Source organism: Apodemus sylvaticus, chromosome 20, assembly GCF_947179515.1.
Source record: "Apodemus sylvaticus chromosome 20, mApoSyl1.1, whole genome shotgun sequence".
NCBI classification, from domain to species: Eukaryota; Metazoa; Chordata; class Mammalia; order Rodentia; family Muridae; genus Apodemus; species Apodemus sylvaticus.
In genome coordinates this window covers 45,769,242-45,793,823 of record NC_067491.1, presented here as the reverse complement: position 1 = coordinate 45,793,823, position 24,582 = coordinate 45,769,242, and the positions used below count along the sequence as shown (strand labels likewise).

At 41.2% G+C, this 24,582-nt stretch overlaps 1 pseudogene; it reads left to right on the top strand.

Annotated features, from left to right (window-relative positions):
- Positions 1–21,082: 21,082 nt before the first annotated feature.
- Positions 21,083–21,797, top strand: LOC127670970 (eukaryotic translation initiation factor 4E-like; annotated as a pseudogene).
- The last annotated feature ends 2,785 nt before the right edge of the window (positions 21,798–24,582 follow it).

Below are 24,582 nucleotides of genomic sequence, written 5' to 3'. Positions count from 1 at the left end.
CTCTCCCTGCGCTTTCAGGGAGCGCGGGCGCGCACGCCCGACCGCCATCCTAGTCACCTGGCAGACCCAATTAACAGTCATAGCCCTAGGGGAACTTTGCTCGGACCTTGGCCTCCCAGGCTTTTGCCTGGACTCAGGGACTGGGCGGCCAGGCTAACCTTGTGTGCGACAGCCCGGTTGGCGGATCGGCTGCCCAGCGGAGTGAGCGGAACACAGGGGAGGTCACAGTAGCATACACCGTCGGCACTCCCTGGGAGTGCACACGGGCTCCATCTGCTCCACAGACACAATCTGGGGCAAGGCCTCAGGCAGAAGCCCTTAGCGCTACTCTCTCCGCTTCCGGATCCAGATCAGTCTGGGCGGCAGCATTACATCTCCAAGTCCTGCAAGTGGCTAGCTGGGCTTCCGGGCGGCCAGCTGGGAAAAGTCAGTGTGCTCCAGTGAATCCAGCGGGCCCCAGCGGGAGCCTTCGGGTGCCTGCTTTGGGATCTGAACAGCCTGGGCAGCAGCACACTGTCTACAAGCAGTGCAGGAGGTAAGCTGTGCACCAGAGGCCAACTGGGAAGGGGCAGCTTGCACTGGTGAGTCCAGCACTGACAAGATAAACTAACACCAGTGAGAACTAGATGGCAAAAGGCAAACGCAGGAACGTCACTAACAGAAATCAAGGCAATATGGCAACATCTGAACCCAATTCTCCTCTACCAACATGTCCTGGATACCCCATCACACCTGTAAAACAAGATTTGGATTTAAAATCACTGGTCATGATGCTGGTACAGGAACACATGAAGGTCATACATAAAGAAATTCAGGAGAAAATGGATCAAAAGTTAGAAGCCCTTGCAAGGGAAACACAAAAATCATTGAAAGAAATCCAGGAGAATACAAAAGCCAACAAGGAGGAAATGCAAAAAACACTTAAAGAAATACAGGAGAACTTTGGTCAACAGGCTGAGGTCATGAAAGACGAAACACAAAAATCTCTTAAAGAAATACAGGAGAACTTTGGTCAACAGGCTGAGGTCATGAAAGACGAAACACAAAAATCTCTTAAAGAATTACAGGAAAACACAAACATGCAAGTGAAGGAGCTAAGCAAAACCATCCAGGATCTAAAATCAGAAGTAGAAACAACTAAGAAAACTCAAAGGGAGACAACTTTGGAGATAGAAAGCCTTGGGAAGAAATCAGGGGACAGAGATGCAAATATCAACAACAGAATACAAGAGATAGAAGAAAGAATCTCAGATGCTGAAGATTCCATAGAAACCATGGACTCAACAGTTAAAGAAAATGCAAAATGCAAAAAGCTTGTAACCCAAAATATCCAGGAAATCCAGGACACAATGAGAAGACCAAACCTAAGGATTATAGGCATAGATGAGAGTGAAGATTTACAACTTAAAGGGCCAGCAAACATCTTCAATAAAATTATGGAAGAAAACTTCCCTAACCTAAAGAGAGAGATGCCCATGAATATACAAGAAGCCTACAGAACTCCAAACAGACTGGACCAGAACAGAAATACTTCCCGTCACATAATAATCAAAACACCAAATGTTCTAAACAAAGAAAGAATACTAAAGGCAGTAAGAGAAAAAGGCAAAGTAACATATAAAGGAAGACCTATCAGAATCACAGCAGACTTTTCACCTGAGACTATGAAGGCTAGAAGGTCCTGGGCAGATCTCATGCAGACTCTAAGAGAACACAAATGCCAACCAAAACTACTATATCCAGCAAAACTCTCAATCACCATAGATGGAGAAACTAAGATATTTCATGACAAAACCAAGTTTACCCAATATCTATCCACAAACCCGGCCCTAAAAAGGATAATAGGAGGACAACACCAATACAAGGAGGGAAACTTCACCCTGGAAAAAGCAAGATAGTAACCTTTCATCAAACCCAAAAGAAGTTAAGCATTCAAATTTAAAAAATAACGTCAAAAATGATAGGAAGTAACAATCACTATTCCTTAATATCTCTTAACATCAATGGACTTAATGCCCCCAATAAAAAGACACAGAGTAACTGAATGGATACGTAAACAGGACCCTACATTTTGCTGCTTACAGGAAACACACCTCAGGGTCAAAGACAAACACTACCTTAGAGTAAAAGGCTGGAAGACAATTTTACAAGCAAATGGTCTCAGGAAACAAGCTGGAGTAGCCATTTTAATATCAGATAAAATTGACTTTCAACCCAAAGTCATCAAAAGAGACCCTGAGGGACACTTCTTGCTGGTCAAAGGAAAAATACAAAAAGAAGAACTGTCAATCCTGAACATCTATGCCCCAAATGCAAGGGCACCCTCTTTCGTAAAAGAAACTTTATTAAAACTAAAAGCACACATTGCACCTAACACAATAATTGTGGGTGACTTCAACACTGCACTTTCCTCAATGGACCGATCAGGAAAACAGAAACTAAACAGGGACACAATGAAACTAATTGAAGCTTTGGACCAATTAGATTTAACAGATATATAGAGAACATTCTATCCTAAAACAAAAGAATATACCTTTTTCTCAGCACCTCATGGTACCTTCTCCAAAATCGACCATATAATTGGTCACAAGACAGACCTCAACAAATATAAGAAGATCGAACTAATCCCATGCCTCCTATCTGATCACTATGGAGTAAAAGTGGTCTTCAATAGCAACAGAAACAACAGAAAGCCCACATACACGTGGAAACTGAACAATACTCTACTCAATGATACCTTGGTCAAGGAAGAAATAAAGAAAGAAATTAAAGACTTTTTAGAACACAATGAAAATGAAAACACAACATACCCAAATCTATGGGACACAATGAAAGCAGTGCTAAGAGGAAAACTCATAGCCCTGAGTGCCTCCAAAAAGAAAATGGAGAGAGCATACATTACCAGCTTAATGACACACCTGAAAGCCTTAGAACAAAAAGAAGCTATTTCGCCCAGGAGGAGTAGAAGGCAGGAAATCATCAAACTCAGGGCCGAAATCAATCAAGTAGAAACAAAGAGAACCATACAAAAAATCAACAATACCAGGAGCTGGTTCTTTGAGAAAATCAACAAGATAGATAAACCCTTAGCCAGAATGACAAAAGGGCACAGAGAAAGTATCCAAATTAACAAACTTAAAAATGAAAAGGGAGATATAACAACGGAAACTGAGGAAATCCAAAAAATCATCAGATCCTACTACAAGAGTCTATACTCAACACAACTGGAGAATCTGGAGGAAATGGACAATTTCCTTGACAGATACCAAATACCAAAATTAAATCAGGACCAACTAGACCATCTAAACAGTCCCATAATGCCTAAAGAAATAGAAGGATTCATAGAAAGTCTTCCAACCAAAAAAAGCACAGGACCAGATGGCTTCAGTGCAGAATTCTACCAGACCTTCAAAGAAGAGTTAACACCAATACTCTTCAAACTATTCCACAAAATAGAAACAGAAGGAACACTACCCAATTCCTTCTACGAAGCCACAATTACGCTGATACCAAAGCCACACAAAGATCCAACAAAGAAAGAGAACTCCAGACCAATTTCCCTTATGAACATTGATGCAAAAATACTCAATAAAATTCTTGCCAACCGAATCCAAGAACACATCAAAACGATCATCCACCATGATCAAGTAGGCTTTATCCCGGGAATGCAGGGTTGGTTCAATATACGGAAATCCATCAATACAATCCACTACATAAACAAACTCAAAGAACAAAACCACATGGTCATTTCATTGGATGCTGAAAAAGCATTTGACAAAATTCAGCATCCCTTCATGCTTAAAGTCTTGGAGAGAACAGGAATTCAAGGCCCATACCTAAACATAGTAAAAGCAATATACAGCAAACCGGTAGCCAGCATCAAACTAAATGGAGAGAAACTTGAAGCAATCCCACTGAAATCAGGGACCAGACAAGGCTGCCCCCTTTCTCCTTATCTTTTCAATATTGTACTTGAGGTACTAGCTCGGGCAATTCAACAACATAAGGAGGTCAAAGGGATACAAATTGGAAAGGAAGAAGTCAAACTATCATTATTTGCAGACAACATGATCGTCTACCTAAGTGACCCAAAAAACTCCACTAGAGAGCTCCTACAGCTGATAAACAACTTCAGCAAAGTGGCAGGTTATAAAATCAACTCAAGCAAATCAGTGGCCTTCCTATACTCAAAGGATAAGCAGGCTGAGAAAGAAATTAGGGAAATGACCCCCTTCACAATAGCCACAAACAGTATAAAGTATCTTGGGGTGACTCTTACCAAACATGTGAAAGATCTGTATGACAAGAACTTCAAGACTCTGAAGAAGGAAATGGAAGAAGACCTCAAAAAATGGGAAAACCTCCCATGCTCATGGATCGGTAGAATCAATATAGTTAAAATGGCCATTTTGCCTAAAGCACTATACAGATTCAATGCAATACCCATCAAAATCCCAACTCAATTCTTCACAGAGTTAGAAAGAGCAATTATCAAATTCATCTGGAACAACAAAAAACCCAGGATAGCTAAAACTATTCTCAGCAACAAAAGGAAATCTGGGGGAATCAGTATCCCTGACCTCAAGCAATACTACAGAGCAATAGTGTTAAAAAACTGCATGGTATTGGTACAGTGACAGGCAGGAGGATCAATGGAACAGGATTGAAGATCCAGAAATGAACCCACACACCTATGGCCACTTGATCCTCGACAAAGAGGCTGAAAACATCCAATGGAAAAAAGATAGCCTTTTCAACAAATGGTGCTGGTTCAACTGGAGGTCAGCATGCAGAAGAATGCGAATTGATCCATCCTTGTCTCCTTGTACTAAGCTCAAATCCAAATGGATCAAGGACCTCCACATAAAGCCAGACACTCTGAAGCTAATAGAAAAGAAATTGGGGAAGACCCTTGAGGACATCGGTACAGGGAAAAAGTTTCTGAACAGAACACCAATAGCGTATGCTCTAAGAGCAAGAATTGACAAATGGGACCTCATAAAATTACAAAGTTTCTGTAAGGCAATGGACACCATCAAGAGGACAAATCGGCAACCAACAAATTGAGAAAAGATCTTCACCAATCCTACATCAGATAGAGGGCTAATATCCAATATATATAAAGAACTCAAGAAGTTAGACTCCAGAAAACCAAACAACCCTATTAAAAAATGGGGTACAGAGTTAAACAAAGAATTCTCACCTGAAGAACTTCGGATGGCGGAGAAACATCTTAAAAAATGCTCAGCTTCATTAGTCATTAGGGAAATGCAAATCAAAACAACCCTAAGATTTCATCTTACACCAGTCAGAATGGCTAAGATTAAAAATTCAGGAGACAGCAGGTGTTGGAGAGGGTGTGGAGAAAGAGGAACACTCCTCCACTGCTGGTGGGGTTGCAAATTGGTACAACCACTCTGGAAATCAGTCTGGCGGTTCCTCCGAAAACTGGGCACCTTACTTCCAGAAGATCCTGCTATACCACTCCTGGGCATATACCCAGAAGACTCCCCACCATGTAATAAGGATACATGTTCTACTATGTTCATAGCAGCCCTATTTGTAATTGCCAGATGCTGGAAAGAACCCAGGTATCCCTCAACAGAAGAGTGGATGCAAAAAATGTGGTATATCTACACAATGGAGTACTATTCAGCCATTAGAAACAATGAATTCATGAAATTCTTAGGCAAATGGATGGAGCTAGAGAATATCATACTAAGTGAGGTAACCCAGACTCAAAAGGTGAATCATGGTATGCACTCACTAATAAGTGGATATTAACCTAGAAAACTGGAATACCCAAAACATAATCCACACATCAAATGAGGTACAAGAAGAAAGGAGGAGTGGCCCCTGGTTCTGGAAAGACTCAGTGAAACAGTATTCAGCAAAACCAGAACGGGGAAGTGGGAAGGGGTGGGTGGGAGGACAGGGGAAGAGAAGGGGGTTTGCGGGACTTTTGGGGAGTGGGGGGGCTAGAAAAGGGGAAATCATTTGAAATGTAAATAAATTATATCGAATAAAAAAAAAAAGAAGTTCATTGTTAGCCATTTTTCCAAATTTTGCATTTCCAGCAACTCAACCTCTGTAACCCTGCAGTAGAAAACAAGAAGTTTTTTTTTTTGTTGTTGTTGTTGTTGTTGTTTTTCTAATGATTTGGACTATGACTCAGAGTAATAACTAAATTTCATATTCCAACATGGTACAAATGCTCATTCATACAACAGAAACAAAGATGGAAACCTACAGTAAAATATAATTTTTATTTATGATCTATTTCTATATCTTCTATTTTACTTTATTCTTTGCTCTTTTAATACATCCTGATCCCCTAAACTGATTTTGTTCTCTATCAATGACTATGATCCACTGTTTGAAAAGCTTGAGCAGGTTTAATAGCACTGGGCAAAGGTTTTGTGTTTTCTTCAGTACCTGGGACTTTTTGAAGACTAGGCGAGCACTCTACCTCTGAGCTACGTTCTCAGCTAAGGCCAGCTTTCTTAATTGCTCTACTTGTCCATTAGATAAAGGGGAATTAAATGGTCCCTATCTTGCATGCAGGTCTGGAAACAAAATAAGCTGTGCCTAATATTTATGTCACAGGCCCTCCTGTGACATAGGTTGTCTTTAGAATAGCTGTTCAAAGCCTTGATCTCATCTGGACTCAAGTGACAGGCCAGAGACCCTCTAGCTATTATGTGGCAGTTGTCTTCACAAGCCACAGCTCAGAAGTGCTGGTCAGAAGTTAGGAGCACCATAAGAGGGGATAGTAGTGAAACAGACTAAGGAGCCCACAGCTGCCCACTGCTACCTACTGCTACCCGTCCGTGGCTGCCCACAGCATGAACCCAGTTTAAAGCCTTCCTGAGAACCAGAGTCTGGGGGCCACAGAGAGAAGAAAATAAAACCACGTGTCCTTCATTGTGAAGGCAGAATACAACAGGACCTGTGTAGGGAAGAGACACTCCTAAGTGTTTCCGTTCCCAGCAGCAAAAATACGAAACAAAAATATGATCAATGTTTTGTTTCTTAAGGAACAAATGTGAGTTGGGTGCAGAAAACTTAGTGTCAGAGAACTCTTTCTCCTACTAAGTGAAAGATACATCATTGTCGTTCAAAACAAATTTCCAGAAAAAACTATAGATACATATACACTTCAACTCGATCCTTGACATTATAGTCCTTGGTCCTGAAGAAACCAAATGAAGGTATTTTCAAATTCTGTTCTGGGTTATGTTTATAATTTCTAACCTTGACAAACCAGACAGGGTAGTCAGTGAGTGGCCACTGTGGGTGTTGTCTGTCCTTCATAAATTCAACCCCTCAGCACAGGGAGGGGAAGAGTTTATGCATTTCCTAAATACACACACACACTCACAGAAAGAGAGAGAGAGACAGACAGAGACAGAGACAGAGACAGACAGAAACACAGAGAGACACAGACCCACACAGAGACAGAGACAGAGAGATACTGATTGAGAAATAAACAAATGCTATGGGAAGATAAGCTAGTGGAAGCAGAGGGAGCAGGAAACACGGAAACAAAATCAAGACTTTTAAAGTACCCAGCATGAATAGGATACCAAGACTACTGCTCTAGTTTGTCTATTGCTGTGGTAATTACTGTGGCAAAGAGCAGATTGGGAGGAAAGGGCTTATTTGGCTCACATATCCTCATTGCAGGTTATCACTGAGGGAACTGAGGGCAGGAACTTAAGTAGGAGCAGACACAGGCACCATAGAGGAGCCCTGCTCCCCTTCTCGCTGGCTCATTCGCCAAAGGCTTGCTCAGTGCTTTTTGATACAGCCCAGACCACCTACCTATGGATTCCATCCCCCTAAGGGGATTGGAGCCTTCCATTTCAAACATTAACCATGAGAACGCCCAATAGATGTGTCCATGGCCAATGGAAGCAATTTCTCCATTGAGGTTCCTTCGTCTTAAGTGTCTCTGAATTGGGTCAAGTTGACTGTAGAGAGCATTATTGAGGTGCCATGCCACCTGGCAGGAACTTGACATCAATCAATGTGAAGTTCCTCTCCCAGTCTTTGAGCTGGAACTCCTGTGTCAGCCATAATCCCCTCCACCTAGGGTGGAGTGCTCAGACCAAGGTGAAGCCTATTGTTCTTCAAGGACCTGCAGTTTCCTGGGAAACACTAGCCACCTGTGGAGCAACTGAACTGATTCTGCTGAGAAGCTTCCAGCCTTTTCCCCTGGAGTTCTTCATTAAACTTTGAGACCTTGAATAGCAAGTGTTAACTTGGTCTCCGTCTCTTTTTGCCGCCTTCCCATACATCCCCAGCTTCCCTTCCAGGTAACCTGTTCGATGTAACTGTGGGCAATTACAGATGACAAAAACAAACCAGCATAGTTGTCACTCTCCAAAAACAACTGGAGACAAAAACAATACTAATAAACAGTGTCGGTAACAGGAAATCTAATTAGACTTTTTTTTTTTCATTTGACCAAAGTTCTTTGTACTTCTGAATTCTTCAGAAAGTTCTACACATAAGAACTTTTCTCTATGTCTTTGCTGGGTGTTTATTTTGGCTTTGCTTCAGAGCCCTAAGACTGGGAAGTAGACAAGAGATAATGAGAATTCATGCACCACCCAACCTTGAATGATGGGAAGATTTCCAAGGGAACTGATAGCTACAAGAGGCTTCTGGAAAGTCAGGCCTGTAGGCACAAAGTTCTTAAGTCTTACAAAGAAATTTGGTACCCCAAGTAAGTGTGAAAAACTGCTACGCCACAAGAGCTCAGGCTGGAACAATGAGCAGCCACATAATGGCTGATGTGGATATCTTGCAGTTGGAAGGGCTTTGACTATAAGATCTTACTCCAACCCTGGAGCAGAGTCCTGATGAGAAGCAAGGTTTAGGGACTAGAGAGGTGGCTCTTTGGATAAAGCATTTTACCTGAGTATGGGGAATGGAGTTCGGAGCCTCTAGACAGGCATTGCAGCCTGCCTGCCTGTAATCCAAACCCCTAGACAGCAAAGATGGAGACCCCTGGTGCAGATTGTCTGATTAAGAGGAATCTCTTCAAGTTCAGTGACAGACCCTACCTTAGTAAATAAAGTAGGGGGTAGGTGATAAAGACATCCAACTTCAGCTTCTGACTTACACACACACAGAGGTACATGTACTTGCACACATATGTGCACACAGAAATAGACACACACACACACACCATATCCAAAATTTGGTGCTGTTTATTTTCCCGGTGATAGCCATTCTGACCCCTGTGCAGTTATGGCTGCTATCTTCCTTCCTGAGCTATGCTCAGTTTCTTCCATTCTAGGGAACTTATTCCCTGGTCCAGGCCACCAGTCAGAGCATATACCTTTGGGGATATTCTCCCAGGTTTTTCTCTTACATGTAGGGCTTAGACAATAGGCAGAAGATCAGCTGAATTTCCGTGCTAATCTCTGGGGCTTTGCATTTCTGAAACAAACTGGGGCTCTTACGACTGTCATTTGTCATGCTCCATTGTCTTTGGAGAATATAAGAAAAGGTGGCGCTCTGGGGAGACACTCGCTGCAGGATGATGAATCATTGCCACCGCAAGTATGCCCAGGATTTATTTCCTGTTCCTAGGCAAAGGATGTGAGTGTATCTGTATCGGGTTTGGCGATCAGATAACATAGATAAAGCTAAAACGACGGAATGACCTGTTATTTTATCAAAGCTCACTTTGAAATTGTTATCCATCCCTGTTATTGTCTTTAACAAAGGCATTCAGATTATCATTACAAAGCCCAACACTGTTTTATTAAAAATAAAAAAAACTGGATCGTTACTCAATGAATTTTAATTACCTAGTTTAACTTTGCCACGGATGCCATCTTTAATTTTCTTCCTTTAGAGAGAATTTTTGGAAGTTACTCTCATCATTTCTGATTTTATTGCCTATCTATGAAGATTAAATACTTGGCTTATTAACATTTTAAACTGATTTTTAATTCAATCCTAACATCACTCTCCATTAATCATTTTGGTAATATCTTCCTGCTGAAATCATGGCCGATGATCAACTTCAACTAGTATGGGTTTTTTTTTAAAAATTAATGGCTAATTTATCAAAGTACTGACTTTATAATAGTAAGCACCTACCAGCAAATGTGGATGCCCCTGTATTTAACTACTCAGCCTACAAGTCTCTCGATCTGTATAATAAAATAAGAAGCGTTTCCTGAGGAACCATACAAAAGTTCTAAAGTTATCATCAGAAATGGAGCCTGTTTCTCATCTGAAGGTGTAATAGGAAGCAGATAGGAGGATTAAAAAAAAAAAAAATTAAGCAGGTTGGGCTGGAGAGATGGCTCAGTGGTTAGGAGCACTGACTGCTCTTCCAAAGGTCTGGGTTCAATTCCCAGCAACTACGTGGTGGTTCACAGCCATCTGTAATGGGATCCAATGCCTGCTTCTGGTGTGTCTGAAGACAGCAACTGTGTACTCATATACAATAAATAAATAATTCTTTAAAAAAAAAAGAAGAAGAAAGAAAATATTAGGTCGGTGAGCAGATGATAAAAGATCATTTCTCTTGGCTCTTTCAAAAATGATATCTTGTGCCCTGAATGTGAGAGACCATAGTTGTGAACTCAGGAACTTTAGTGTGTTGTGTGATGAAGGTGAGGGTAGTTGTGGACACAAACCCTTCCTACTTCATCCCATCATTCCTGTATTAACTCGCCCACTCATTCAGTAACTATGTGTGGCGCCCCTGCTCTGTGGCAGTCCCTGGCTGTTCAACAGTGCAGAAGTCGGGGGCATTTCCTGTCTGATGCATCCTATCATCATCTAGTTTAAAAAAATGAAAAGAAGAAGAAGAAGAAGAAGAAGAAGAAGAAGAAGAAGAAGAAGAAGAAGAAGAAGAAGAAGAAGAAGAAGAAGAAGAAGAGGAGGAGGAGGAGGAGGAGGAGGAGGAGGAGGAGGAGGAGGAGGAGGAGGAGGAGGAGGAGGAGGAGGAGGAGGAGGAGGAGGAGGAAGAGGAAGAGGAAGAAGAAGAAGTGTAAAAGAATATACACACACACATCACAATTCATTACAACTGCACAATTGCTGATCAAAGCGACTCAGTTCTGGTGAGTTTCTTCTGGCTCCCAACTTCAGGCTGCCTTCTTCGATCATGACAGCAGGACTGTCAGGCTGCTGATACCTGGGTTCACAGTGAGAGAGCAAAGAGAGAGAGAAAGGGGTAAATGCTGGTCCTCTTTCTGTTGACTCTGGGACCCTGTGCCACATGGATGGTGACAGCCACCTTTAAGGTGACTCTTCCCAGGTCAGTCAGCCCTTTCTATAAATACTTGTCCAAACACAGAGATGTCTTCTCACCACAACGATGAAGAGGAGCCTCCATCTCATCCCAGCCATCGTGTAAAGAGTGCTACTTCCACAGAATTATTTTAACACTTACACACACTTTCCAAAATGGATCCAGCCCCCTTTCTACACAGCTAAGGTAGCTGATGCTGGGTAAGGGTTTGTCTAAAGGCAAAGATTAGCAAGTCCAAATAATGATGTTTGAACAGAGGCCCACCAGTCTCCCAACACTGCACTCTTTCTTTTAGATCTAGAAATCTCTGGGAAGAAGTTTGTCCTCCACTCAGAACCAGGGCCTCTGGGAGTACCTGGTGGCCAGTAGGGCATGCCTATTAGTCTATGCATAAAACCTCCCACAAGATGGTGTCCCTGGCTTGCTATGGGTCAAAGTCATTAACTAAGTGGATACCTAAACATGCTCCCTCTCAGCTGCTGGGAGACAACCTTGGTGGTGGCTGGATTGTGAGAAGGCAAGGGTGGTTCTTTCCTGATTACATATGAGGGAAAAAACCAAAAACTCCAAATGACCTCCATAACCGTGTGGCCATTCTTACTGACCTCAGCATCTGTCACTGTGCTCCATAAATACACAAGAGAGGAAAAGACGACATGGAGGTGGATGTAGATTTGGACCATGGTCAGTCAGCAATATCCCACCGACTGAGTCTCTCTGTTCTGTCACACTGTCTCAAGTCTTTAGGAGTCTGTGAGTTCTTACCCAACCTACTACTATTATAACCATGCAATGTATAAGCTCACTGATTCCATTAACTAACACAATAGAAGGAGACAGGCCTAGGGAATATTAACTTATTTCCTGATAAAGAGTGTCTCATAAGGGTTTGCCAGGTTTTTTTTTACACACCATGAAAATGTTTGTGTGTGTCTATGTGTGTATGAATAATCTCAATTTCTTCTACACTATTATCCTATACATCATCTACACTGCCCTATCGTTAATGTCCGTATGACAAACTGGTTCACTGAGTTTATGTATATGCCTTTTTATGACAGATATATATAATGCACATGTTTCCCTCTTCACTGTAGCTTCTAGAGACTTCCATGTTCAATCTGGTTTTAGTTTAATTCCTTAATTTACGTTCTCACCAAACCAGACCTTTGTGTGAAAAATTATTGGTTTTGATGACATTGCTTCTCCTTTAAAGAGCTTTTGACTTTCTTTCCCTTCATTGTAACTGGTTTCTATATATACTCATTAAAGTTTGTTTTACTACACATATCTTTTGGAATTGAGAAGGGTATACATACATATACACATGCACACACACACACACACACACACACATATATATATATAATAAAGAGCTAAATAGTCTTATTGTAAAGATTATAGGCTCTGAGGCTCGGAATACAAAGCTCATTTCTGCCCCTCTAGCATCACAAAGTGAACAAATTATGCATTCTGATCCTCACTTTTCACTTCTATAAAATTAGGTTAAGAATCCCCACAGGACATGTTCGTGAAGATTGAGACCACATATAAAAAGCTCCTGGCACTGCCTGGCACACTGTCATTAATGGTTACTATTTATATTTTGAAAGGTAGCTACACAATGGGGCCTTTTGTCTGGTTCCTGAGATGGGTCGAGCTTGGTATCAGTGGAAATCTATTATTTTAACAGACATTTTTAAAAGCTGAAATTTGAAATTAATTTCAGACTGCTTCCTTCCTATCAGCTCTCTGATTCCTAGCTGTGTTCCATCTTCTCTTGCTGCCAAGCCCTCTTGTCTAATTATAAACTAAATTTTGGCTCGTTAGCAGAGAAGATTTTTCTCAGGCTCTGTTCTATAAACAACACCAAGAAATCCCAGATGCTTTGGAAACCAGAAGGGCTCTCCCAGTCTGCAATTTATTCTCTTTTCTTTCCTTCTTTTTTTTTTAATCTAAAAGATACCACGAATAACTGTGGCTTAAAAACTTGTGTATTTGGCATCCAAAAGCACAGCCCACTAAGCCTGTCTATTCTGTAGCAGGCTTGCAGTATCTTCTACTTGTTGTTTCCTATGTCTACCTCAGCCCTGGTAAAGTCCTTGAGGGCTACAGGTGGCCTCATTCCTTATTCATCTACTGTCTCTAGCTCAGGGCCATGTGTATAATAGATGTTCCAAAATATTCGCTGACTATCACATAGATAGTTGATACCGTGTTTATCACAAAACCATTCACAATAGTTAAGTTATTAAACTGACCTGGGTGTTTGTCAGTGGCGGGATGGATAAAGAAAATGTGATGTGTATGCAAAATGGATTTTTTTCCAGCCACGAAGAAAAACAAATTTATGGCGTGTTAGAAGAATGGATCACCCCTGCAGATAATCATAGCAAGGGAATTAAGCCCGCCTCAGAAAGACAAATATTAGGTTTTCTTTTCTATGTGGCTCTTAGATTTCATACAGACACACTAAATCACATGTGTATATATGACATGACAGTAAAAGCATCGATATCTAAGGGAACAAAGAGGCCTGGTGGGAATGGGATGACAAAGATGGTGGAGTATGCAGGAAATGTGCTCAATCTAAAATGCATACTTACATGAAATTGCCGGTATATAACACATGTGCAAGGAATATATACAACAAAATCCTTTAATGAGGTTGTTGAACCTTGATTCCTGGACCCATGGATCCTGGCTATAGGAGAAACTGTACCATATATCTGACGTTGATTCAAAGGATATACTACCTTCTGAAGAACTCTGCCCCAGCTCTGCATGCTGCTGCCACCTAATTGGCACTGTAACTATGTCTTCAAAAGGCCACTCTATCTTTCTATCAGACCAGCTGCTTCAGGATGGTGAGAAGATGGTAAAATCAGTGGATTCCATGATCATGGGTCCACTGTCATACTTCTCTGGCTGTGAAATGAGTTCCTTGGTCAGAAGCAATACTGTGTGAAATACCATGATGGTGGATAAAGCATTCTGTGAGTCCACAGATGGCGGTTTTGGCAGTATCACAATGTGCAGGAAAGGCAGCTGTAGCCAGGTCAGCCTTGGTGAGTGGAAGTCCATGTTGCTGAGCCCAAGCATAACCTCCGTCTTGGCCACCACGGCCACTTTGTTCATGTGCCCATTGAGCAATGATAGGGATGGTTGGGGAAAGAGGCTGACTGTCCACAGAACGGGTCATCTTATCCACTTGGTTACTGAGTTCCTCCTCAGCTAAAGTCACCTTTTTATGAGCATTTATACAGAACATATTTCTCCAGATGTCTTTCTCACCAATTTTCTAATCGTGATCTTTCCAAGTCTCTGACCATCCAGCCATTCCATTGAGCTACTTGGGATATATAGAACTTTGAAAACAATATCAACTTAAATATTATTTTTAATCTTAAGCTACAAAACAATAGCTTTTTAAATCACAGAGGCATACCCGATCGATGACATGGCAATTTTACTCATGACTGGTTTTGTGATTATTTTTATCCAAATTCTCAAACAGGAGAGGTGTGAGTTCATACACTGTTCTGCCATGAAGTCCTGGCTCTGTAGCATCTCTCTAGTGATTTGAGCCTTTGTAAGGCCTGTCTGTATTCTTCCAAGGGCCCAGGCATAGCAGCATGCCTGAGTAAGGTACCCTGAAAGGAGTCTTGAGAAATAACACTTCCAATAACACTACCTTGATTTGAAGGTAACCGTCAGGTGTGACGCTGACAGTGGCTGTGAGTATGTTAGTGTGGAGGGTTGTTCTGGCATCCCCACAGATACTCAAATCTTCAGGCACTTAAGGCCCTCATGTAGAATGGCATAGTATTTGTATATAACTACCCACACTGGCCTGTACACTTTCAACTATTACAGTGTAAGTGTTGGTACATTGTGCTATGGATGGCATAATCTTACACACACACACACACACACACACACACACACACACACACCTGGATATGTTCAGTTCAGATAAAACCATTTTGTATTGTGCCTGATAGGATCCATGGGGCAGAACTAATGTTTCCAGAGCGCCACCACACTACCCTTGTAACCTGTCTCATTCCCAGATGCTTTTACTATCATGAACAACATTTGATAACACAGAATATCAGTTCTCCTCCTGGAATCATATATAAAACCCAGGCTCATGGAGGCTCTCTTTCCTTTTTTTTTTTTTTAATTTTGTTTTTTTTGAGACAGGGTTTCTCTGTATAGCCCTGGCTGTCCTGGAACTCACTCTGTAAGATGAGGCTGGCCTCGAACACAAAAATCCACCTGCCTCTGCCTCCCAGAGTGCTGGGATTACAGGTATGCACCACCACCACCTGGCTTCATGGAGGCTTCCATTGTGAGGCAGACTTACTATAAATTTAAGATGGCCAGGCTTGGGTCATGGAACTTGACACTTCTCCCCTCTTTGTGAAGAAAACTAATCCTCCCATCTTCATTGATGCTTATAGAAAAAATATCCAAATTTCTTTTATTCTGCCTTCTCTTTTTAGTTGTCTTACTTCTTCTACCTTCATGCCCTAATAATATGCAAGGCCATTTTTTTTTCTCCCAAAACAAAGGTATTTCCTTCACTTAGAAATTCCTCACACCAACAGGTAAAAGTTTAGGTTCATGGCTTGAGCAGAATTTTCTAATTTTTACCAAACATCTATTTTCACCTTTCTACTTAGGACTATTGAATTTTAGCTGGGTGCATAGATACTCATAATAAAGAATGTCTTTCTCAGACTCCCTTGCAGCTAGGTGTAGCCATGGAATAAATGTAGAGCTGATGTAGTGACTTGCATGGAGTTCACCCTTTTCTTCCTTTTACCTCCTGTGTGTTGGCTGAAGTAATGTCGAAAGCCAGAGCAGCACCAACAAGAACAGCATATATTGAGAATAATAAAACAGGTCTGGAGAGATAACACAGGATATAAAGTGGTTGACTGATATAAAGCACTTGAACCTGAGATCAAACCTCAACACAACACAACACACACACACACTGGGAGAACAAAAAAAAGGAATTACACTGCAGAGTTCCCTTTCCAACACTACACTAAGAAAGGGAAGGAGGTGATTGTTCTCCCTTGTTTAAGCTATTTCATTAGTTCCCAGTGGCAGCTGCTAAAACAGCATCCTACCTCATGCATTTTTTTACTCAAACACTGGCAAACATCAGCAACATCAATCGATATCATGGCAAGCATCTAACTGGATTAGCCTGAGCCTCAACTCTGTCCTTTACTCCCTTTCTCTTTTTGTTTTACTCTTTCATGAAAAAAAAAAAATCACCCCATAGGCCTTTATCAACTCAACAGAACTTTGTAGTTTTGGTTACACTTAAAAAACTTTTCATTTCACATGTACTAAGCTATATTTCAGCTAATTCTACTTAATGCTACATGCTCCTAAATTTAACTGTAGACTAAAGTTCCATTTAAAATTTCTATTTAAATTTCAGCAAGCTTACAGCTTCCACTCCTTCAAGACTTGCTTCTGCTTTTCAGAAAAGTAAAATGCCTTCAAATGTTTATACATACATACACACACACACACACACACACACACACATTTTTAAACCCCAAGAAACCAAAAGTCAGGGCCCAGGGGAATAGCTCAGTGCGTAAGACTTCTTACATGAAAACCTGAATTCAAATTCAACAGCATCCACATAAAACCAGTTGTAGCTGCATGTATTTGTAATCCCAGAACTTAGGAACAACAACAACAACAACAAAAAACAAAACAAACAAACAAACAAAAAAACCCAGGCAGAATCTGATGTGTGACCAGCTAGCCTTGGCCAAAGGGTACAGTTCAGGTTCATGTCTCAAAGAAAGGCTAAAAGCAATACAGAAAGACACTCAGTGTCTTCCTTTGGCTTCCAAACATACCTATCAAGGCATGTATACACACACACACACACACACACACACAAAGAGACAGACAGACACAGACAGACAGACAGACAGACAAAGAGAGAGCTTGTGAGCATGGTAACCTTTCTGTGTAGAAACTTCCACACACATTTCTACATACACTTACAACATAAACCACTTATAACACTCTTGTATTTTCAAATTTTTGGTTAGGAAAACCTCACAACAGTTGTTTTTTCCTTTTCACAATGTCAGTCAGCGCTGTAGCTGGATGTTTAACCTTAGGCACGTCAGTTTGATCATCCTTTAGGATTGTCTAGTGAGTGCAGCCGTACTGTGGTGTTGGGTCCACAGTCTCAACGTTAACCTTTGTTGATTGAGTCTTCATATTTGCTCTACAGTTTACACGCTCATTTTGCTGCATCTTCTCTAGCATATGATATTGTCCTTTTTTCTCAATATACTAAATTCAGAATAACAGATTTCTCATTTTAATTTGCATTTACTTATTTATTTATTTTTAGATTTTTTTTGCTGTTAAATTTTTTATTCAATTATTTTCCTCTAATTTTTTCCCCTGCTTTATTCTTGTTTGTTTGGTTCCTGGTTGATATATGTTATTCTTTTTATACCGTTTTAGATGTAAGCACTGGCAAAATCTCTCTCTAGGTTTTTTAATTTGACCCACAAAATTTTAACATTTCAGAGTTCATTCTTTTTTCTCTCTGGGTTACTCTCTTCTGATTAAGAAATCTTCTTTTGGACTGATGAGATGGCCCAGTCATTAAAGGCTAGGCTCATAACCAAAAAAATAAAAAATAAATCCTCATTTATGAGAACATTCTACTTTATTTTAAGCCAATCATCTTAAACTTTTACTTTTCAAATACAAGGATTTGATTTGAGGAGAAGATACATGAAACATTTTAATGTAGAAATTTTCATTCTAAGTGGGCCAAATGATAGCATTTTGAGGAATTAGTGGAGGAAAAAAATGATAAATTTGTGAAAAAGTAGAAATGGCCAAAGAAAACAGAAACCAAAGTAGCAGAAAGAATCATGTCCTCTGTGTGTGTGTGTACATGTGCATGTGTCTGTGTATCTGTGTGGGTGTGTCTGTGTGTGCATGTGCATGTGTGTCTCTGTATGTGGATTCTGTGTGTGAATGTACACATGCATTCATGCATGTGTGTGTGTGCACATACATGCTTGTGTGTGGTGGGTGTGTCTGTGTGGGTGTGTCTGTACTCCCACTTATTTATTTATTTATTTATTTACTTATCTATTTATTTATGCATGCTTGTGTGTGGGGGTGTTTGTGTGTGTGTGTGTGTGTGTGTATGTGTGGCGTGGCTTTCTCTTATGTCAGATTTTGAGTCCTTTAGGGTCCTCCCACCACTCCTCCATGGGACATGCAGTTGTGGTGTGCAGTGTTTATATAGAATTCAGTTCATACCCAGCTGAAGATCTCTACCCCCTCGTTTACTCTCCAGCCTCTCTGTCTGGTAACAGCCATTCCAGAGATGGCTTGTGTCCCAGATACTGTCACTATCACTTCATATCCTAATGTCTTACATTTTCTCTCCCCAGAGATACGGTCTGGGCTTAGGCGTGGGGCACAGGTTGCATAGGACAGAATCCCACAGAGACTGCTTCTCCAAGCTGATCACTGTCCTAATGAGCTGTCAATACAAGGAGTGAGTTGGGGAAACTGAGTACCATTGCTTGCTTACTGATGGGGGACAGCTACTGGGTGACTGCATGCAATCGCTACTCTTCTGAACTGTGGAAGAAAGGATCTGCAAGAACAGTGGAAGAAAGGAAACAGCTGATGTGCAAGCTCCTGCCTTTCTGCTGCCTCATCCACGAGAGCCCGGCCTTCATGGCACTGAATACACTTTTACAGGGAGTCAGAAAAGATGCCAATGTGAAAAGGCAGACTCACTCAGCAGATACTAACACTGTATCACAGCAGTATCACGGCTTAGCACTTTGGCAGAGGAATGAATGAAAGGAGGTGTAGCCATAAAAATATCCATGTGGTAGTGGAATGGAAGACACATACACACAGTCCACCTTACAGAATGCACAACTCCAGACATGATCCCCATGGAATTCGGGTGGTGATGCTGAGTGGTTGGGGCTTCATCAGTTATAACAAATGTAGCATTTGTTATAGCGGGGAGGTGGCCATGTCAGGCAAGGCATATGTGGGGAGCATCTACAGCCTGTTCTCAGTGTTGCTGTGATGCCCGAACCACTCTAAACCTTAAAGTCATTTGAAGAAAATGTAATTAATTTGAGATTACCAATTTAACTTGTAAGGTGCAATCCTGTTCTGTTCTTTAGTGAAAGATACTGGAGGGGAGAAACACAGAGCCTATCGTTGTTGAAAATATGTATTTTATTTTTAATTTCTGGGAGCTACTATCTACCTCTCACTCCTCCAGCACATTGTTCTAATCAGGAACTCATGTGAAGTCATCTGAGTAGACAGAATGGGCATCTTTAAATTCCATGCTCATGAAATTCACTTGGCACGAGAAAGATAATTGCTTGTCAACTTTAAGCTAAACTGATGAATAATTTTGACAGCACCTCACACCAAATTAGTGAACTGGCCAGCTTCGAATCTCCTGCTCTTGCCAAGTATCTAATTGTGAATGGAAATGATAAGTTACTCCCTCTGCCTTCACTTAGAATAAATATTTGTAAGCTCTCTGATACTACACTGTGCGTACAATGTATTTATTCTTGGGTGGCTCGCTTGGTGGCTTACGGGAGCAACACTCTTACTGGAAGGCTGCACAGAAGATGAGGTCAGTGGATACTACTACATTGAGAAAGCTGTGAAATTCTGGAAATGTTCAAGGGAAACTAACTTAGCACAAGTGAGAAGAAAGAGCCTGAGAAAGAGCTCTGAAGTCAGACAGTTTGGCAGCGAGTTTTGACCCCAGTGCAAAATTAAGTCTCGCTTTTTCTAAGTCTCAGTAGAATAAAAAGTATCAGCTCTAGGGAAGTAGTCTGAGAACTAAACTCATGCCTATCAGGAGCCAGCATGCTCCCTGTCATGAGATTGAGGGCCAGCTAATCCAACAATGTCTGCCTACCAATAGAAGGTCCAATAACCCAGTAGTTGCTCAGTTCATGAGGCTGGATGGCTCAACTGGTCTTCAGGGACCAGAAGAAGTAGACTGTAATATCAGTGAAGGGATAATCTTGCTAGAACCACTTTAAGCTTATCCATGACTAGTTTACAAATAAATGAGTCAGACTATGGTTATTTTATTTGGCTTTGGCAGTTACTGGGGGTGTAACCCCTAATCTACCTTTCTAACTGCTGGCCTGGCTACCTCCCCATCAGTGGACCCCAGGTACTTGCTATTTCTCCTGGCCATGTGATCATGGTCCATCTCCTCTTGTGGCAGTTTCCTCCTCTCCCTTTGTTCTTCCTCCTTCTTCTCCTCTTCTCCTTCTACTCCATCCCCAACCAGGTAACTCAAAACCCACCTACCTCTAATCCCTCCAGTAGTTGGCTCTAGCCAATTTATTTTAACCAATAGTTTTAAATGAAGGAACAAGGGTTGCACAGCAAAAACTTGTAAATGTGATACTTCACTGTGGGCCTAGACCTTCCCTTCTGGTACAGAATTTATCATTACAATACATAGCAGCAGACCAGACCTTAGCAAGTGAGCATAAGAACAAGCAGGCAAGGAAAGCAAGCTTCCTTTCTTCCACGTCCTTGGTACCGGCTGCCAGCAGAAAGTATGGCCCAGATTAGAGGTGGATCTTCCTGCCTCAAAAGATCCAGATTAAATGTGTATCTCCCCACCTCAAAAAGATCTGCACTAAAAGTGGGTCTTCCCACTTCAAATAACTTGATTAAAAAAAAAAATCCTGAGATCGATCTAAGATGGTGACTGTGGAACCGGAAACCACCCCTACCACTAATCCCTCACCTGCAAAAGAGGGTAAAGTGGTTCTAGCAAGATTATCCCTTCACTGATATTACAGTCTACTAGTCTCTTCTAGAACTGCGGGTTCTAGAAGAGTCTAGTCAGGAGGTTGCTATTATTAAACACCCTCTATAGAGCAGGTGGGCACTCTGGTTTAAATTTAAAAATGATAAAAGCAGAACTTGGCAAGCAAACCTTCGATTGATCTCTAAGTTTGAATCTGTTGAAGACTTTTGGGCTCTATACAACCATATCCAATTGTCTAGTAATGTAATGCCTGTCTGTGACTGCTCACTTTTTAAGGATAGTATTGAGCCTTTGTGGGAAGATGAGAAAAACAAACGAGGAGTTTACATTGAACAAGCAGCAGAGACGAAGTGACCTCGATCGCTTTTGGCTAGACACTGCTGTGCCTTATTGGAGAATCTTTTGATGACTACAGTGATGATGTGTATGGAGCTATTGTTAACGTTAGAGCTAAAGGCGATAAGATAACAATATGGACCTCGGAGTGTGAAAACAAGAGACAGACGCAGTCACACACATAGGGAGGGTTTGCAAGGAAAGGTTAGGACTTCCTCCGAAGATAGTAATTGGTTATCAGTCCCACGCAGACCCAGCTACGGAAGATCAAAGAGTGGCTCCACCACTAAAAATAGGTTTGCTGTTTAAGAAGACACCTCCTGAGTATTCTCACAGGAGACTGCGTCACTCAGTTGAGATTGGGAGCTGAACCAAAGCCTCATCAAAGCAGAGCGGACTGCACTGAAGTTGATTCCACCCAAGTGTTGCTAAGATATAAGGGAAGTTTCATTCGCCTTTGTCTTGTATTCCTGTGTTCATTCTCCTCCTCCAGTCTCCAATTTTTGCTAGTGTGTCCACTATCCCAATCAAAGAATTACAGTATACATCACCCCAGAACCCGCAGATGTGTTCCTGGCCCTCTCTGTAACAGCCAGTTAGAATTACCATGACACACGCATTTGCCTTTCCACAGTATTCGGAAAAAGAACTTGCATTTCTATTACCTTAGCAGGAAAGATCTGGTTTTGTTTCACTTCCGGCAGGAGTGGGCTTTGCTGGTGTGAGAGTCTGAGTACAGCTTTCTGGCAACCTTCTGTTTCCTGTCACAGCATTGCCCTTGCTGTCCTCTTACTGAGGGCGGCTAGATTTAATTTATTTGCTTCCCTCCTTGATAACATTAGTGATTCTGATTTCAGTTTTTCATTTGTTTTCCTTTTGGTTTTTTTTTTTTTTTCCTCTTGTAACATTGGTGAAGGGTTCAGGAATATGACAGAAAGGTGGAATAGACATTAAATTTGTGCATTCTTTGGTAATTTTTTTTTTGTCTTTTGTACCTACAAAGCTTTGCTACAAATGTATGCATTTCATTCAAATGATCTGTGATCTGTGTCTGTGTGATTCCCTAAACATAATTGTGGACTATAAAAATGTAACACCATAATTACATTCGCAACTAGAATTAGTATGTCTGCTTATGTATCTTTATGCTGTACTTTAACACTATGAATTACTTAAGTTATTTTGCTTTGGTTACAATGGCTTAAGTAGAAAAGCAGTCCCATCCATATTAAGACAGTGTACAAAACTGTAAATAAAATGTGTACAGTGAATTGTCTTTAAAAAAAAAATCCTTCCCAAGTGTAGACAGCCACTTGAGTTTCATGAATTCTAGATATAGTCAAGTTGACAGCCAAGAAGAGCAATGACAGTTATCATATAGAAAATGATCAATAATCAAAAAGTCATTTTATACTTAAAAATATTAACCAGGTATTTCACACTTAGTAGTTTCTCCTGAGAGGATCATTCAATTCATATACAAATATTTATGGATAAAAGGTTGTAACATTACTTTAATCTCATAGAAACAGAAAGAATGTGGGTTCCAGTAATGAAAGACCAGCTTAAAAATGACTTCAGAGTCAACACCCTCAGATATAGTATACGGTTATTAAAATTACTCTTTCTAAAATGTTTTGATGATACTGGGAAATACTCGAGATACCAGAAGGGAAGCTTGTCTAAATTCCAATGCCTAACGTGGGGAAAAAAATGCTTTCACTAATGATGGGTTATTTTAAGTATACATCTGTTTACATATAAACTCCTAAAATAATTAGTAAAGAAGAAAATATAACCAAAGAGAAATAGGTCATAATGTCTAACAGTGACAAAGAGGATTGTAGCCAGGAATTGACTTTTTATACTTTAGCTATCATATAAGTAATTTGCATTCATCATGAGTTATTTTTATTAAGTCTACTATTGTTACTTTTATTAGGTCTACTATCTTAGACCTAAGGTCACACACCCTCCTCTGGCCTTCCTTCTTTTTCTACACTGCACATCTAATCTCCTAGCAGAGCTGACCACTGTCCACCTTCCATCCTGATGCTATCCACTCATTTTTTAACCTGTTTAGTCTTGCTGATCCAAATCTCCAAATTCAGTTGCCTGGACTTGCACCACAGCCTTCTTTCTTGACTTCCTCTCATGCCCTTGTCTCCCGGGCCCCACCTGCCAGAGGAGCCAGAAGGAGGACTCGTGGGATTGTAGGACTATAAAGTGACCGTTTAGACAACCACAGGCCCACATCTGAGAGGGGCCACGTCCAATAGGGAAGTTGAGGCAGATGGTTAAAATATTTCTAAGTTAAAGGCTGTCACACAGAGGAAGTTGCTTTCCCGGTCCATGTTTAAGTTACATCCCCTCATCATGAACCAAACAAGTCACGTAGTAAGAACCTCTTCTCCATGGTGATTTGAGTTAGGGGAGTGGTGCTTTGGGCCTTCCTGGGGTTGGGTCTGCTCAGATGGCACACAGGAAAAGTAGGAAGCAAGAAGGCAGATGAACAGCAGGGAAAGAGGGGAAAATGACCAACAGGAGTCCTCAGAAAGCCAAGGGCAGGACTCTGAAACCAATGGAGGCTTGAGACACTTACTTTCTATATGAAATGGGGCATTTATATCAGACTCCCTGCCCCCTTTCCCCTAAGGCTCTGGAAACATTTTGGAAGACTCTAGAGTGGAAATATTATAAGACCCAGAAGTTGTGAACTACTGTGGGGAAACAGGATCTTCTAGACATGGCAGGGACATTGAACTAGGGAACTCACAACAACTGTGGGCACCTGAACAAGATGGGCACAAGATCAAGCCAATCAGAGTGCCAGCATGGAGGGACATGGGCTGTCGCTGACTCTACTCCTAGCTGAGGTGCTATTGGCAATGAATGCCTCCCAAGGGAGAGAGGATGAGCTTCTTCAGGAGTGCTGTGCATAGTCTGCTGCCCGGGGCCTCAGTGGATGGCTGAATATCATGTACATACAGAGAGTACTAATTGGACCCAACCTAGTGCATTGTTTGAGAAGGAAAGTTAGGAAGAAGAGGAAGAGGAAAGAGATGAAGTCAGGAGGGAGCATGGTGGGGCAAGG